This window comes from Mus caroli, chromosome 3 (genome assembly GCF_900094665.2).
Source record: "Mus caroli chromosome 3, CAROLI_EIJ_v1.1, whole genome shotgun sequence".
NCBI classification, from domain to species: Eukaryota; Metazoa; Chordata; class Mammalia; order Rodentia; family Muridae; genus Mus; species Mus caroli.
The window spans coordinates 9,643,633-9,659,072 of record NC_034572.1 but is presented as its reverse complement, the minus strand read 5'-3'; the positions used below and the strand labels follow the sequence as shown (position 1 = coordinate 9,659,072).

At 39.3% G+C, this 15,440-nt stretch overlaps 1 protein-coding gene and 1 pseudogene across 7 annotated transcripts in view; both read right to left on the bottom strand.

Moving 5' to 3' along the window:
• Positions 1-15,440, bottom strand: part of Ralyl (RALY RNA binding protein like) — a 677,233-nt gene that overhangs the window by 76,143 nt on the left and 585,650 nt on the right. The window lies entirely within an intron of this gene.
• Positions 10,551-15,440, bottom strand: part of LOC110290653 — a 6,105-nt pseudogene continuing 1,215 nt past the window's right edge.

Genomic DNA, 15,440 nt, shown 5'->3' with positions numbered 1-15,440 from the left:
AGAGGCCCATTGGACTTGCAAACTTTATATGCCCCAATACAGGGGAATGCCAGGGCCAAAAGAATGGGAATGGGTGGGTAGGGAAGTGGGGGGGTATGGGGGACTTTTGGGATAGCATTGGAAATGTAATTGAGGAAACTACGTAATAAAAAAACATAAAAATCTGAAAAAAAAAACCAATGCAATCACTGCCTAAAGATTAAAAAGCAAAATAAAATAAACAAAAACCCCACACATTAGTTTGTTAATAGAGGTCATTGAAGTAGAGTGATTAAATGCTATAGTTTATATTGCTTGCAATATAACTATGTTGTTGAACTGAGGGATTCTCAAGGGACCCTACTGGCTACCACCAAGTTTTGGGGCATAAATTGTGAGACGTTCCTAGTGAAACAATACATAACTTTCTTCCTTTGAATAGCAAGTATCCTTGGTTAACGAGGGATATTGAGACACTTGGCTGAACTTTCATTGCAAAGACTAAAATTAGACTTCAAAATTTAAAATTAGACTACCTGCAATTCTAAACTTCATATGGAAAAAAAACCAGATAGGTGAAACAGTCTTGTGCAATAAAAAACAAAACTTCTGGAAGCATCATCAAAACCTGATTTCAAGCTGTACACAGTTATAGTAACAAAAACTGCATGGTATTGGTGTAAAAAGGACAGGTTGATGAATGGAATCTAATCAAAGACCCAGAAATAAATCCACACACGTACCAACACTTGTTTTCTGATAAAGAAACCAGATCCATACAATGGAATAAGAAAATATCTTCAATAAATGAAATGATGCTGGTAAAACAATGTTTGCAAGTAGAAAAATGCAAGTAGACCTATATTTACCAAGCTTCACAAAACTCAGATCCAAGAGCATCAAACACCTCAACATTAAAACCAAACACACTAAATCGAATAGAAGAGAGAGTGGCCAATAACTTCGAATCCATTGGTACAGGAGACAACTTCCTGAACAGAACACCAACAGCTCAGGCTCTAAGATTAGCAATTAATAAATGGCACTTCATGAAACTGAAAAGCTTCTGTAAGGTAAAGGACATTGTTAATATGATGAAATAATAGCCTACATACAGAACTAAGCAATATCATCCTGAGTGAGGTAACCCAGACCTAAAAAGGCAAATATCAAAAGACTGATTATCCTTAAAGTACAGGAATACCATGCTATAATTCACAGACACAAAAAATGTAACAAGGAGTGTCCAAGGAAGAATGAGTAAATCCTACTCACAACAGGCAATAAAATAGACATCAGAAGTGGATGAAGAGAGGGAACTGGGTGAGAGTCGGGGTGGGGATGCAGTGTGGAGAGAGGGGGTTGTGAGAGGGCTGGGAATGAGAATGAAAATTTTGGTAGTGCATCTCTGGGACAAGCTGGAGAACTGGACAGGGGAGGCACCCAGTAGTCTTTGGGGGTAGGACTAGCTGGGATTCCTAGCTGTGTGGGATATAGAGCCTGAAGTGGCCATCTCCTGTAGCCAGACAGTATTTTCAGTGGAGGGAGGGGAGACAGCCACCCACTCCCAAAACCTTCAACCCAAAATATCTCCTCTATACAGGGATAAAGATGGACTAGAAATCAAGGGTCCAAGTTCAAACCCCTTCCATGGGAGAAAGCCAAGCTGTGACACTATTAATGATAATACTCTTTTATGTTTGCAGGCATAACAAAACTTCTAAGAGTCTTCATTCAGTAGCTGATGCAAACAGATGCAGAGACCCACAGTTAAACAATAGGCAGAACTTGGGGAGTCTTGTGGGAGAGTGAGGGGAAAGCCTGAGGGAACAGGATGGGTCAAGGACACCATAAGAAGACCCACAGAGTCAAGTAACTTAGACCCATGGTGTTCACAGAGACTGAATCACCAATCCAAGATTATACATGCATGGCCTGGATGCAAGCCCCCAGCACATATGTGTAGTGAGTTGCTCTGATGCTGCTTGTATTCTAATGCTAAATACTAGTTCCTCAAGGTATGGTTGCCCCAGACAAGCAGATCCTCATGTACTCAAGTGATGTCATGTGAGCCTTCTTCCAAGTTATCTCTGATGGGTAAATAAAGAAACTGACAGCCAATAGATAGGAAGAAGTAGCATATGGAGTTCCTGGGTTGGGGTTTGGAGAACCATGGAGAAAGAAAGGAATATATAGAGAGGAGAAGACTACATTGGATAAGAGTGTTAAAATCATAGCCCCGAGAGCTGGACAATTGGGTTAAGAACAGCCCAGATGAAATATAGTAAGTAATAACATGGGGTTATTGATAGGAAAGTAGATTTTAATAGCATGGAATATCATAGACAGTAGATATGCGCTCAACACTAGTGCTGATTAGGGCTTATTATAAATATAAAGGTTATATGTATCTTTTATGTGAAAATTGAATAATCGAAGGTTAGTGGAAGCCCTGGATTGAGATTAAATATATTCCATAACACATATGTAGCAGATGTGCAGATTGGTCTTCATGTGCATCTCCTAACAATTGAAGTAGGGCTTTCTCTGATTCTGTTGTCTGCCTTTGATCCCTTTTCCCTAGTTGGGCTACCTATTGTGTCCTCATTAGGAGAGGATGCCTTTAGTCCTTCTGTGACTTGCTGTGCCAGGGTGGTCTTCTGCCCATGGTGGATTTCCCCTTTTCTGAGAAGGGGAAGGAGAAGTGAGATGTGAATGTTGTACTGGGAGAAGACAGAGGCTGTGATGTAAAGTTAATAAAAAAATACGATAATGAAAAGTTAGACTGCTAGCTCAGTTATCATGAGTGTCTGTCTTTGATGAGTTTTAAGACTATGTTAGAAGACAACTATAAATGCAATAGAATTGTATTTGAATAACACCAATGAGGTTTCCATAATAAAATCAAATATATAAACCAAATAAAGCATATCATTTTAAGAATTTTGCACAGACTGAGTTTGTAAACCAATGACCTGAAGAGGGAAATATTCTAATTTAAATTGGTATTCTTTGCATTTTTATACACACAGTCTCTTTCAGTCATCACTATGCGTAAAAGATGAAGTGAGCTCTCTTCAAAATTTGATAAGTAATATGCCATTAGGAATTGAATGAGACATTTGGGCTCAGAAGTAATAATTTCAATCTCTGACTGAATTTTAATCTGATTGTATCAAAATTACCTTAATTTCCTCACAGCTTCACTAAATTTCAGTTTCCTCTGGACTCTAGACTCTGACCCTCGGTTTTCATGGAGGTTTTAATTTTGAGAGATTATATTGGTCAATCTATCTCCACTCCTCTGAGTTGAAAGCAAAACTTTCCCACTTTACACCTGAGGAACAATTTTCTTAAGAACAGGGGAGACTTCCATGGAAGACTGAAATAAAGTTATCAGTGATGACATTTCCTAAATGAAACTACTCTCTGTTCTTACCACCACACTCCATAGTCTCTGCCAGTAACTATTACTCTATATTTTTATGGGGTTAATTTTTTTATCTTCCATAAGTGAAAGGAGACATAAACCATCAGGCATTCTATAGCAAGGGTTCTTAATGTTTTTCTCCTAGCAGCACCTTTTTATTCTGAGAATTTTATATGGCCCAGAAATATGGGTACCTAAAATAGATTTATTCATGAGACATGATAAGAAATCATAAAAATATTTTAAATCAATTCTTTAGTAAGCATCTCATTTTACTATTTATTAAATTTAATTTCTTTGCCAAAAAGATGATTGTTCATGTTTGCTTTGGAATAAGAAACTAAATCCTGTTGATATTGTTCTTCCTATGGTGTTGCAATCCCCTTCAGCTCCTTCAGTCCTTCCCCTAGCTCTTCCATTGGGGTCTCCGGGCTCAATCTGATGGTTGGCTTACCAGTATCTGCATCTGTATTGGAGAAGTGCTGGTAGAACAATATCAACTAACTGGACCACCCAGAGCTCCCAGGGACTAAACCATCAACCAAAGAGTACACATTGAGGGAGCCAGGACTCCAGATACATATGTAGCAGAGGATAGCCTTATATGACATCAATGGGAAGGGAGGGAGGCTTGATGCCCCAGCATGGGGAGATGCTAGAGTAGTGAGACAGGAGTGTGAATGGGTGGAGGAGCACCCTCATAGAGGCAAAGGAGAGTGGAAAGAGGGGGGTGGAATGAAGGGGTTGTGGATGGGTAACTGAGAAGGGGGATATAATTTGCAATGTAAATAAATAAAATGATTAAAAACAATAATAACGATAATAATAAAAGAAACTAACCATCGTAATTATTAACATATGAAACCTCTCCCATCTGTCATGGTTTTTAAGTAGACCTTGCTGGTCAGGTGCAATGTCACAGCATGCTCTCTTTAGAGTGTGTATACTGTGCTTACTGTCCAGGCTGCAGCACAGTATCCTGCTCAGCTGAGTTGTGTATAATATCTCAAATTTATATGCATTTGGTTTTGAATTATTATTTAAGAAAACCTCTACTTTTGCCAGTTATTGTTCTTGACTTCTAATTCAGTTTTGTGCCCACCCGCCACGGGAAGTGATAAGCTCCAGTTTAAGAAGCTCTATCTAGCATGGCATGGGCGATCTAGTCACAGATCACTTATGCCCATTTTAAGCTAGGCATGGATTTGATCGTTCTCATTAAAAGAAAGAAAAATATTTGCTATTATGGACACATGAACAACCTGCTTTGAGTGTTACTTACCATATATGTATATGAATATCACTGTTACCCATAAAAGCATACAATTATTAAGTGTCACTTAAATAAAAAGAGAACTACATTTCCATTAACTGCATAGGGGCTCAACTTCATTCATATTTGCCCATGTACCTTATTATAATTGCTCAGATTTCTTAAAAGTTTATGGGAAGTCAAAATTGTAAATATAATTGCCTGGGCTCATATAGACACACTATTTCTTTTACTAGTGAAGATGAAGTGAGGACCAATTAACTTACTTGTAATTTAATTTAATCTTTTTCCTTTATAGGAGAAATCATCACTGATTGATTTTATAATAGATGCAATCAACTTTAATCCTTTTGAATTCATAAAAGCAGTTTCATTTGAATATATTAATACTCACAACACTTTTTTGCCTCAAAGAATTTCATTAAAACATAATCTGAAGTATATGAATGGCCAACCTTGCATAAGGAGAAGGCATATTGCTGATTTCTTAGCAGACATACAACAAATAATAAATCTTACCAGTGTCTTCTCAATTAATGTTTCTGGCTCCTAAATAAATTGAATTGCCAATTGTTGCACACTTATTTTAAGTCATGTATAACAATGGGAGTTGTAGCTAATATCTGGAGAACCCCCAAGGTCTATGTAGAAGGGATTAGACAGAAACACAGCTGACTGTACTTGCAAGCAGAGTTCAGCGAATGACTAAACAGAAGTATACTCTGCCATCTTAGGCTTTTATTGCTGTGAAGAGACAATATGATCATGGCAACTCTTATAAAGGCAAGTATTTAATTGGGCCTGTCTTACATTTTCATAGGTTTAGTCCATTATCATTATGGCAGGAAGCAGGGCAGTGTGCAGGCAAACGTGATGCTGGAGAAGGAGCTGAGAGTTCTCAGGCAGCAGTCGGAGACTGTGTTCCTCACTGGACAAGGCTTGACCATATCTGACCTCAAAGCCCACCTCCACAGTGGGACACTTCCTCCAACAAAGCCACACCTACTTTAACAAGGCCACAACTCCTATTAGTGCCACTCTATATGTGGACCAATTACATTCAAACTACCACTATGAAATTTCATAGGTAGGAAAAATAGGAAATGTCTCAAGAGATGTGGATCAAACTAGGCTTCCTAGAAATTTTATTTTTCTTATAAAAATGAAAGGATGGAATATAATTGGTGAAAAGTTAGATCTTAGTGGGTATTCATAAAACTGACAGTAGAAAAATATGGGACAATTTTGGAGAAGACAACATGGAAATCATACTTTCTCATTTATATATACATATATATGTATATATACATATATGAATACAAAAACATTATACATGCTGAATTTTGAGAGGTTATAGTGAATCAGAAGTATCCTTAAAGATTCTTACAGAATCATGTTCTAACTCACATTATTCATAGTTCAATAGATATGTACATATCTGTCCACTTTTTACCTAAGAAAAGACATGTAAAACTGTGTATTTACAGAGTATTTACAATGAATATTCTTATACACATATATATTCAAAAATAAAATTGATGAAGTAAATCTCTTAGCTTAAGTTTAATTAGCAAATAGTTACAAAGTATGGTTACAATAGAGGAAATATTGAGAGAGATACTAAAGGATTATGAAATATTCAGTGTTCATGTTTTGTGCCCTAACTAGTTTGGGACTTTGCTTTCGGAAGGGTATAATTGCTTGAACAGCAGTATGTTTCCCTTTAGGCTTATGTGCTTGAACAGCCTTTCACTAGTTGGTGTATCCATTTGGTGGGGGTGGGTTATTAAATCTTCACAAGATGCAGCCGTGCTGAAAGAAGTACAATCACAGTCACTGAGGGCTGGCTTTGAGCGTTTATGTCTTCCACCTCTTCCTGCTACAACTCTGTACAGTTGTGATAGAGACTTTAAATGCCCTGGTCCTTTTCCCATGCCTCTTTTACCATTGTGGACTCTCCTTGTGGAACTTCCATATGGAACTTGCTTTCAGCTGTGGTATTGTATCATAGCAACAGAAAAGAGATTGATACAAAGTTAAAAATAAAAAAAGTTAAAAACTTCAAGCATGTAAAATAGTGCACAGGGGCCAGATGTGCTGGCACCAGCAGGTTACCCAAGCACTTGGCAAGGAAGCATGGGTATTTGTAGTTCAACGTGATTTTCAGCAACACTAAATTGGAGGCCACTTTGAGTTACAAAACATGTTTTATAACATAATACAACAATAATACAGCAAAACTTTCCACCCAGTAAATGACAGTTCTCATCTCCCATTTATTTGAGTCAACTGTTTCACATATTTAAAAACAATTACAAGGACATAATCAAATTTTCAGGGAAATGGATGGAACTAGAACATATCACCCTGAGTGAGATAAACCAGAACCAGAAAGACATGCATGGTATATATCCACTTAGGAGTGAATATTAACCATTAAATATAGCATAAATGTAAATGGATTTTAATAAACCCCATTAGTTATTAATATGACTTGGCCAGCCTCAAGGCAGAGTCCTATGGATTTATTTAATCAGCCTCACACAATTACTGGGGGAATATCCCTAATCTACTTTTCTATACACTAGACTGTCTATTTCCCAGCAGCACTCTCCAATTACTTGTTTGAGTCTCACAGAGGTTATTTCTGCTCCATCAGTCTGTCCTCAGGAAGCATTTCACATCACCACATGTTCCTATCCATCCAGTCTAATGGAGACCTCCTGTTGCCTCTGTCTCCTTTCTTCTCCCTCTCCTTGTCTTCCCCACCTGCAACCCCTAGGCTGGTAACTGAAACTCTCCCTACTTATATTCTCCCCAGTATATGGGACCTGGCATTCCAGACAGGGAGGCTCCAAGAAGTCTGTGGAGAAGACCCTAAGATCCTAGATGAGACTCCAAGCAGCAGGGGATATGGAGCCTGAACTTGCCACCTCCTGTAGCCAGTACTTCCAGTGGAAGGAGGGGAACACTAACCTGAACACAAAACATTCCACCCAAAATTTGCCCTGCCTACAAGATAGGCACAGATAGAGATGGAGCAGAGATTGAGGAAATGGCTAATCAGAGATTGATCCAGCTAGAGATCCACCCCATGGGAAAGAGCCAACTTCTGACACTCTTAATTATATTCTGCTGTGCTTTCATACAGGAGCCTAGCATAACTGTCTTCTTCATCCAACAGCTGATGCAAACAGAGTCAAAGACAGCCAGCCAACCATCTAGCAGAGGTCACAGAGTCTGTGAGTAGGAATAGGGGAAGTATTGAGGAAGGTGGAGGGGTTAAGGACGCCACAAGAGGACCTACAAGAGTCAACTAACATGAAATCATGGAGGCTCACAGAGACTGAACCACTAACCAAAGAGCACGTATGAGCTGACCTAGGAGGCCCCCCTACACGTATGTAGCAGATTCAAAGTTTGGTAATCATGTGAGTCCCCTAACAACTGGAGAGGTGGGATAGGGGATATCTCTGTTGCCTGTCTTTGGATCCTTATCCCCTTGCTAGGCTGCCTTTACTGGCCCCAGTGGAACATTCCTCCTGTGAGTTGATACCAAGCTGAGTTGGTACCCAAGTCCGGGAAGTGGGTATGGAAGGTGAGACTGGGAAGAGAGGAGGGAGTGGGGTTGTAATTAGGATGAAAAGTAAGTAAGTAAGTAAGTAAAAAATAAAACAGGAGACTAATATAGCTGTCTCCTGAGAGGCTCTGCCAGAGCATGACAAATACAGAGGAGGATGCTCTTAGCCAACCATTATACTGAGCAAGGGGTCCCCAATGGAGGAGCTAGAGAAAGGACCCAAAGAGCTGAAGTGGTTTAAAGCCCCATAGGAGGAACAACAATATGAACTAACCAGTACCCCCAGAGTTCCTAGGAACTAAACCACCAATCAAAGAGTACATATGGAGGAACCCATGGCTCCAGCCACATATGTAGCAGAGGATGGCCTTGTCAGGAACCAATGGGAGGAGAGGCCCTTGGTCCTGTGAAGGCTAGATGCCCCAGTGTATGGGAATACCAAGATGGGGAAGGCAGGAGTAGGTGGGTGGGGGCACAAGCTCACAGAAGCTGGGGGAGGGATGATGGGATAAGGAATTTCTGGAGGGGAAACTGGGAAAGGGAATAATATTTGAAATGTAGATAAATAAAATATCCTATTTATAAATAAATAAATACAACAACAAAAACTTCTAATAGTTAAATTGAAATAATAGTGATGTGACATGAGAGGATAGTAATAGATAGTAATGTTAAAGGAGTGGAGTTTGCATATAAGTGTGAAGGAATAGTAAATAAATTTTTGTTTCTCTTCTACCATTCTGTCCCCCAATGAATGAAAAGAAATGCTTAAATATCTGACAAATGTATTTACATTTACATGAGTGTACTGGCTAGTTTTGTGTCAACTTGACACAGCTGGAGTTATCACAGAGAAAGGAGCTTCAGTTGAGGAAATGCCTCCATGAGATCCAGCTGTAAGGCATTTTCTCAATTAGTGATCAAGGGTGAAAGGCCCCTGGTGGGTGGGACCATCTCTGGGCTGGTAATCTAGGTTCTATAAGAGAGCAGGCTGAGCAAGCCAGAGGAAGCAATCCAGTAAAGAACATCCCTCCATGGCTTCTGCATCAGCTCCTGCTTCCTGACCTGCTTGAGTTCCAGTCCTGACTTCCTTTGGTGATGAACAGCAGTATGGAAGTGTAAGCTGAATAAACCCTATCCTCCCCAACTTGCTTCTTGGTCCTGATGTAGGTCCATGATGCAGGAATAGGAACCCTGTCTTAGACAATGAGCATCTCCATTGTTATTTTTTCTTACCTCAATAAGAATGAAGAAAAGCAGCATGACATATACCTAATCAGAAAAGTATCAATGTAAGACAAGAGAAACCAATTTTTAACTGTGGCAGCCCTAACCAGACATCTGCAATCTCCACAGGGCTTGCTTGTCTGGATCCTAAGAACCTCCTCTTACTCCAACCATCATTTTTTTGTTGTGAAACATCACAGTTACAGCACCAATTGCAAAGTGTTTCAGTTCCTGCCCAGAGTCTATAAGGAAAGGTACAGAACTTCAGGGTTCAGGGACTCTCCCTCACGAGGCTTTTCCTCCAGTTGTCCTCTGTATCACTGAGGGACTCAGCTTATCGCAATTCTCAGCATTGCTCTTGTCCTGGCACTACTGTGGGACAAAAATTCTCTCAGATTCTGTTTGATATTCGCTCTTATCTATAGCAGTATTAACTCCACTTGTGGTCAATAATGAGTTTCCTGTTATGCCCTCCATCTCCCAACATAACCTATATGTTCTTGCTGTTGAAAATGCACCCATTTTTCCATATACACATCTCTATATATTAGATATAGGCACTGGGAGGTCAGGAGGGGCACCGGCTCTCCACAGGTCCCACCTCCACATCCAATCACCCCCACACAGAAACAGCAAGGGTGTTACAGGTGGCAGCTTAAGAGGGAAAGGGTTAGGTCTGGCCTCCTCAGGGAAACTAGCCCTTTATACTTAGGAATGTTCTGTCAGGGAAAATGGGTTGGGGTTCCAACAAGATGAGTAGATCGGAGTCTGAGGCCGTACTCAGTGCCCCCACCCTCCATACCACAGGTCCTAGGGAAGTCATACCCCTTCCATTCCAGATGGTCTACCAGAACCGGGGCTAGCAAGGGTAGATAAAGACACAGCAGCAGAGATCAGCTCTGGGGCCACCTCATCACACAGGCCATAGGGAGATAGGGCAGAAGATTGGAGTGGGAGAAGACTGCTTGAGCAGGAGANCCCAGCAAAGTGAGAGAAAGTGGCCAAGCCCACCCTTGGTCCAACCTGGGCTGCCAGGGTCTAGGTTGAGCAAAGGTCATTTTCTAACAATCTTCAGAGAAGGAGCAGGTAGGAGCAGGAGCAGGTCCAAAAGGACAAGGATGTCTGTCCTTGTAGGGGCCCTCTGGTGCCCCTGGCTGGAAGCGGGTTGTCTCTTGGAAGATGAGGTCCTTCAGCTGCTCCTTGGGGAGGTCACCCAGCTCCATGTCAAAGGTGAACAGCTCCTCAGTCACTGGCTCATCTGTCGTGTCATAGGACTGTTCCAGGTAGAGTGAGCCAATACTTTCTCTACCATGATGCGCTTGTTCACGTGGAAGTTTAACATGGCTGTAGAGCAGGTCAAGAGCTTTGGAGTCAGATTATGAGAAAAAGTTGGCTAAGAGGGCAAAGACTGTAGATAGTTTCAGGCCTCCATGATAATGAAACAATTAAGGATCTTCTGGGGTGGGGAACCCGGTATACCTAGAATGTGGTTGAGCTGTTCCGGGTAGGTCTTGCTGGCGAAGATAGGATGTTTGGGGAGCATCTCAGCCAGAATACAGCCAGGTGTCATGGAGTTGGTGTTGCCCTTGGAGTTAAGTGTGATCTCTGGGGCTCAGAACCAGCTTGTAGCCACCTATTCAGTCAGAAAGCCAGTATGGTCATGTTCTTGGTCAGCAATCCAGGCCAAGCTAAAAATCACAGATCTTACAGGTCTCACGTGGTGTTGACTAGCAGATTGGAGGGTTCAGGTCCTGGTGTTGAGTGTATGTACTTGAAGCCCCTTAGGATCTGGTAGAGGAAGTAGCAGATGTGGTCATTGCTCAACTGGTGGCTCCTAAACAGCTTGTACAAGTCTGTCTCTATGAGGTCCTGACCAATGTAAACTTTCTTGCCTCATGGCTTCCAGGGTGGGTGCTCTGAGGATGTCTTGCATGCCTATGACATTCTCATGGTGGAATCTCCACAAGTTCTGGATTTCCCTCAGCCTTGGCGTGTTCTGACAGTAGATTTGATACAGGAAGGGTCTGATCTTCCTGAGCTGAGCTGATCATGCCTTATGCTCCCTCACCAATGCAGTGCAGCTGCATGTAGCATGGGCCCAGGTCGAACGGCTGCTCCTTCACCACCTCCATCTCCCCTGGGACCACCGGGACAACCCCAGAAGATTCCCTGGGGTCCCTGCCCCCACATCCTCAGCCTCTCCACTGCTCACCATAAATGTACCCATTTTTAAGGGTGTAACTCAAGCTTCACATTTTCCTCATTTATAAAATTAACTGAGATGAAATGTCAGTAAAGGTGCTATGCTGAGGTTCTTGTCTTTCTGTATTTATATCTGGCCCAGTCATGTCAGCTCTTTGCGTGTTTTTTTTCTTGTACCAGAGTTAATCTATGCAAATTCCTTTCTGACTATTTCCCATCACATGGCATTCCTTCAATTCCATTGGTTGTTTTTGTCTTTCTTCTTTGAACTTAATCTAGTTTATGTAACTTTCTTAGTGCTCAAGTTTTCACTGAAATATTCTAGTAAGGCTCATGTCAAAATGCAATAAAGTATTACTCATGTCTTTGTTTCACTTGAATTCACAATTAATGTACAGGTCTCCATCTATGGCTTCTTGTGCACACTTCTGTAGAAGCAGATATTGCATTTGACTATAAAGACGCTTCACTACTGATAAACTCTGAAAAGGCAGAAACTTGGCAGCCAACTAAGAGACAGTTTTTGAATTCAGTGTTTCAATTTCATGGAATACTCTGCAATAATATCTAAGTTTTGTAGAAAAAAATATATGTTTGTGTTAGAAACTTGGAATATCTGAGTAATGATATTAAAATTCTGATTCCATTACAATTACTATTTTGGGATGTTTATATTTTTCTTCCACTTATCCAATTATGATTGCTCTACTTACTTCATTGTGATAAATGGACCAGATTCCACAATACTGTCTCCTCGATGCTACCACACTTTGTCATCAACAAGAATCAGAGGAAGACCTAGACAAACAGAAGAGGACGGGCTATCTGTTTCCAGTTCCCCTAGACTTTTCCACTTCCTATTGTGGCATAGCAACTTTAGGTACCAGTGATATCCCAATAGAGGCTTCCTACTCCTCTCTTCAAGGCAAAAGGACACTTTGCCAAATTCCCTACTATGCCACCAGCTACAACTATGTTCTTTCTAGTGGAAGATGGATTTCAGTCTTGAGGGTCTAGTTAAGTTGCTGATGAACTTTCTGTTTAGTTTCATTTTGTACTCTAAACTTTGTAAGTCCTTCCTTCCTTCCTTCCTTCCTTCCTTCCTTCCTTCCTTCCTTCCTTCCTTCCTTCCTTCTTTTACCATTTCACAGTGCTTTATACCATATTGTTTGTTGTATATATCACTGATATCCTCTTCATCCTTATATTACTAACTAGACTCAGACGTGCACATGTCACCTTGGACACTTCTGTGTTCTATGTGTTTGAATGTGTTTTCTTATGACACATGTAGTATGAGAGAATGTGCTGTTTACAAGAAGGCCTTTCATACCACATGCCACTGAAATTTTTATTATGATGGTTTTAGTTTATTATGTTACAATATATATTATCCTTTCATAAGTAAATCTTTTACATAGTTAATACCATTAATATTTGATTATTATCATCTGATTTCCTACATTTTAATGTTTTATTTAAGGATAAAAATATCGACTGTCAAAATTCAAATCCAACTAGCTTGAGAAATGGTACATAGTAATGATGTAAAATATATGTTATTAGATTTGATAATATTAACAGTTAACTTTTATCAATAATATATATATATGTATATGTATTCATGTGTTTTATCAATCCAGTGATTCTGGCATTAATATTTTTTTTTTTAGCAAATGAGATAAGTAGGGTTTAAGGGGATCAAGTAACATTAAAAGAATAATCATACTTATGTTGATATATAATAAAATGATATTAAAATTACGGAGGTCTAAATTTTATTTGTTAGTTATAGTCTCACTGCAAGTTATGAATGAAATACAGAACTTCAAAACCTATTGAAGTTTTAGTTATGAGGTATAGTACTTTTTCTAACTAATGATTCTACTGCACTTGAATGTTTAATATATCACTGGGAAAATTAAGTTTAATATATGTCAGTGCCATTCTAGAAGTTTTTAGCAGCTGAAAAACAAACAGTTAAGAGAAATTAGAATAACACAAAATCTTCCAACCATGACCTTATGTGAAAGTGATCATTAAATAAGGTTGTTTATTCTAGAGAAGATAGACTTTGAGAAGGATGGAGGATATTTAAATATTTCAAATGCTGTCAAGTGTAAAAGCAATGAATGTGTCCAAGTAAACGTATTAGAGGGTAGTAATTATGAGGAATAACAATATGGCTAAATATAGCAAAGAAAGGTATTTCAAACAACCCAACAGATGGAGCCCTGTGTGACTTAACACAGCATGCAGACATGGGTGCACCAAAAGAAGCCCGAAAGCATTCATTGGGATTTTGCAAAGATCAGAGTTGATACATTTTATAGTTCTGGGGTATAGTTTTAATAAGATCAAATTATACTGTATAAATACAACACATACATGTTCACACACAGACTGGCTGTTGGTTCTACGACTGACAATAAGCACTCATAGTCACTGAGTCTGTGAGGAGGACGTGAGAGGAGATGGAAATAAACAGTCACACTCTAAGAAGAAGAAAAGGAGCCTGTAGGATGCTGAAAACTTGACAAGAAAATTGATAGCTTCTGATGCTCTTATCTTTAAAGAAGGAAATGAAAACTAAGAACTCAGACCTAACTTTCATAGGAAAAAAGAGGAGTCTAATAACCCAAAGTAAACCAGAGAAAGGAAATTAATGTCGGGTTCAAGTCTGAAAATATATCAACACAATCAGGGACACAGACAGACAGAAAAGGGANAATTGTGATTATATCAGTAGATGCTGTAGACAGTTGATAAAATGTAAGTGATATTTCTTGTAATAGATTCAAAGTACAGTAGCTTTAAGATGTAGCACTTTTCCATTTGGAGATGAATTGTGTAGAAAAGAAAAGTGAATTATAACATTTATGGGGTGCATTATTATTACTATTATCAAAAATATTAAGAATTATAATATCAATAAAAGCAAGAATTAAAAATGAAAAAAAAAGATGTAGCACTTCTCCAAATCAGTGCCCTCTGAACAAAGAAATAGATAGGGAATATTAGTTCCATCTGAAGCAGTAAAAGCATTTAACTTAAAATCAAAAGAACAAAATTCACTAATAGAAATATTAAAATTACCTTTAAGGTTTTAATTAAACTTTAAGTAATGGTGAACATTATACTGTGCATAGGTACTTACATTGTTCAGTTTTTCCAGATTCCTGGATTATCCTTTCTCTCAGGTTTATTACAAATTTAGTTTGTATTGAACATACAATACTGTCCTCATTTTCCCTGTAATATTTATACATAAGTGGGATTTGGGGGCTAGTAGGATGGTTTAGTGGGTAAAGAATTTGAAATGCCAGCGGGAAAACCTAAGCGTTGCTACCCAGAACCCTTGTTAACAAGATGCACTAGCTTTCCTGTGTAATTCCAGTGCTCTAATTGAAAGATCAGAGGTGGAAACAGGAGATTTCAGAAGCTCCTAGGCCTGCTAGTGTGGTGTACACAGTAAATAGCAAGACACTTTGCCTCAAATTTACAACTGTGCACAGACACACATTTTATAAGTGAGCATATTGATGTACACTGTATCAGTGATTTTTTTTTATATAAATATAGCTTACTTTGTGGTTTCTCTCCTACCACCTGTAACCCCAAGAGGTTATGCGTTAGAAAGATTCTTTGATAGGCAGACAGATATGGGGAAAGGGGCCATGATTAGTAATAAATGTGACAAAGTTCAAGATGGCCACCTTCTTTCTTACTCTTCTGAGCCCAGTGACTGT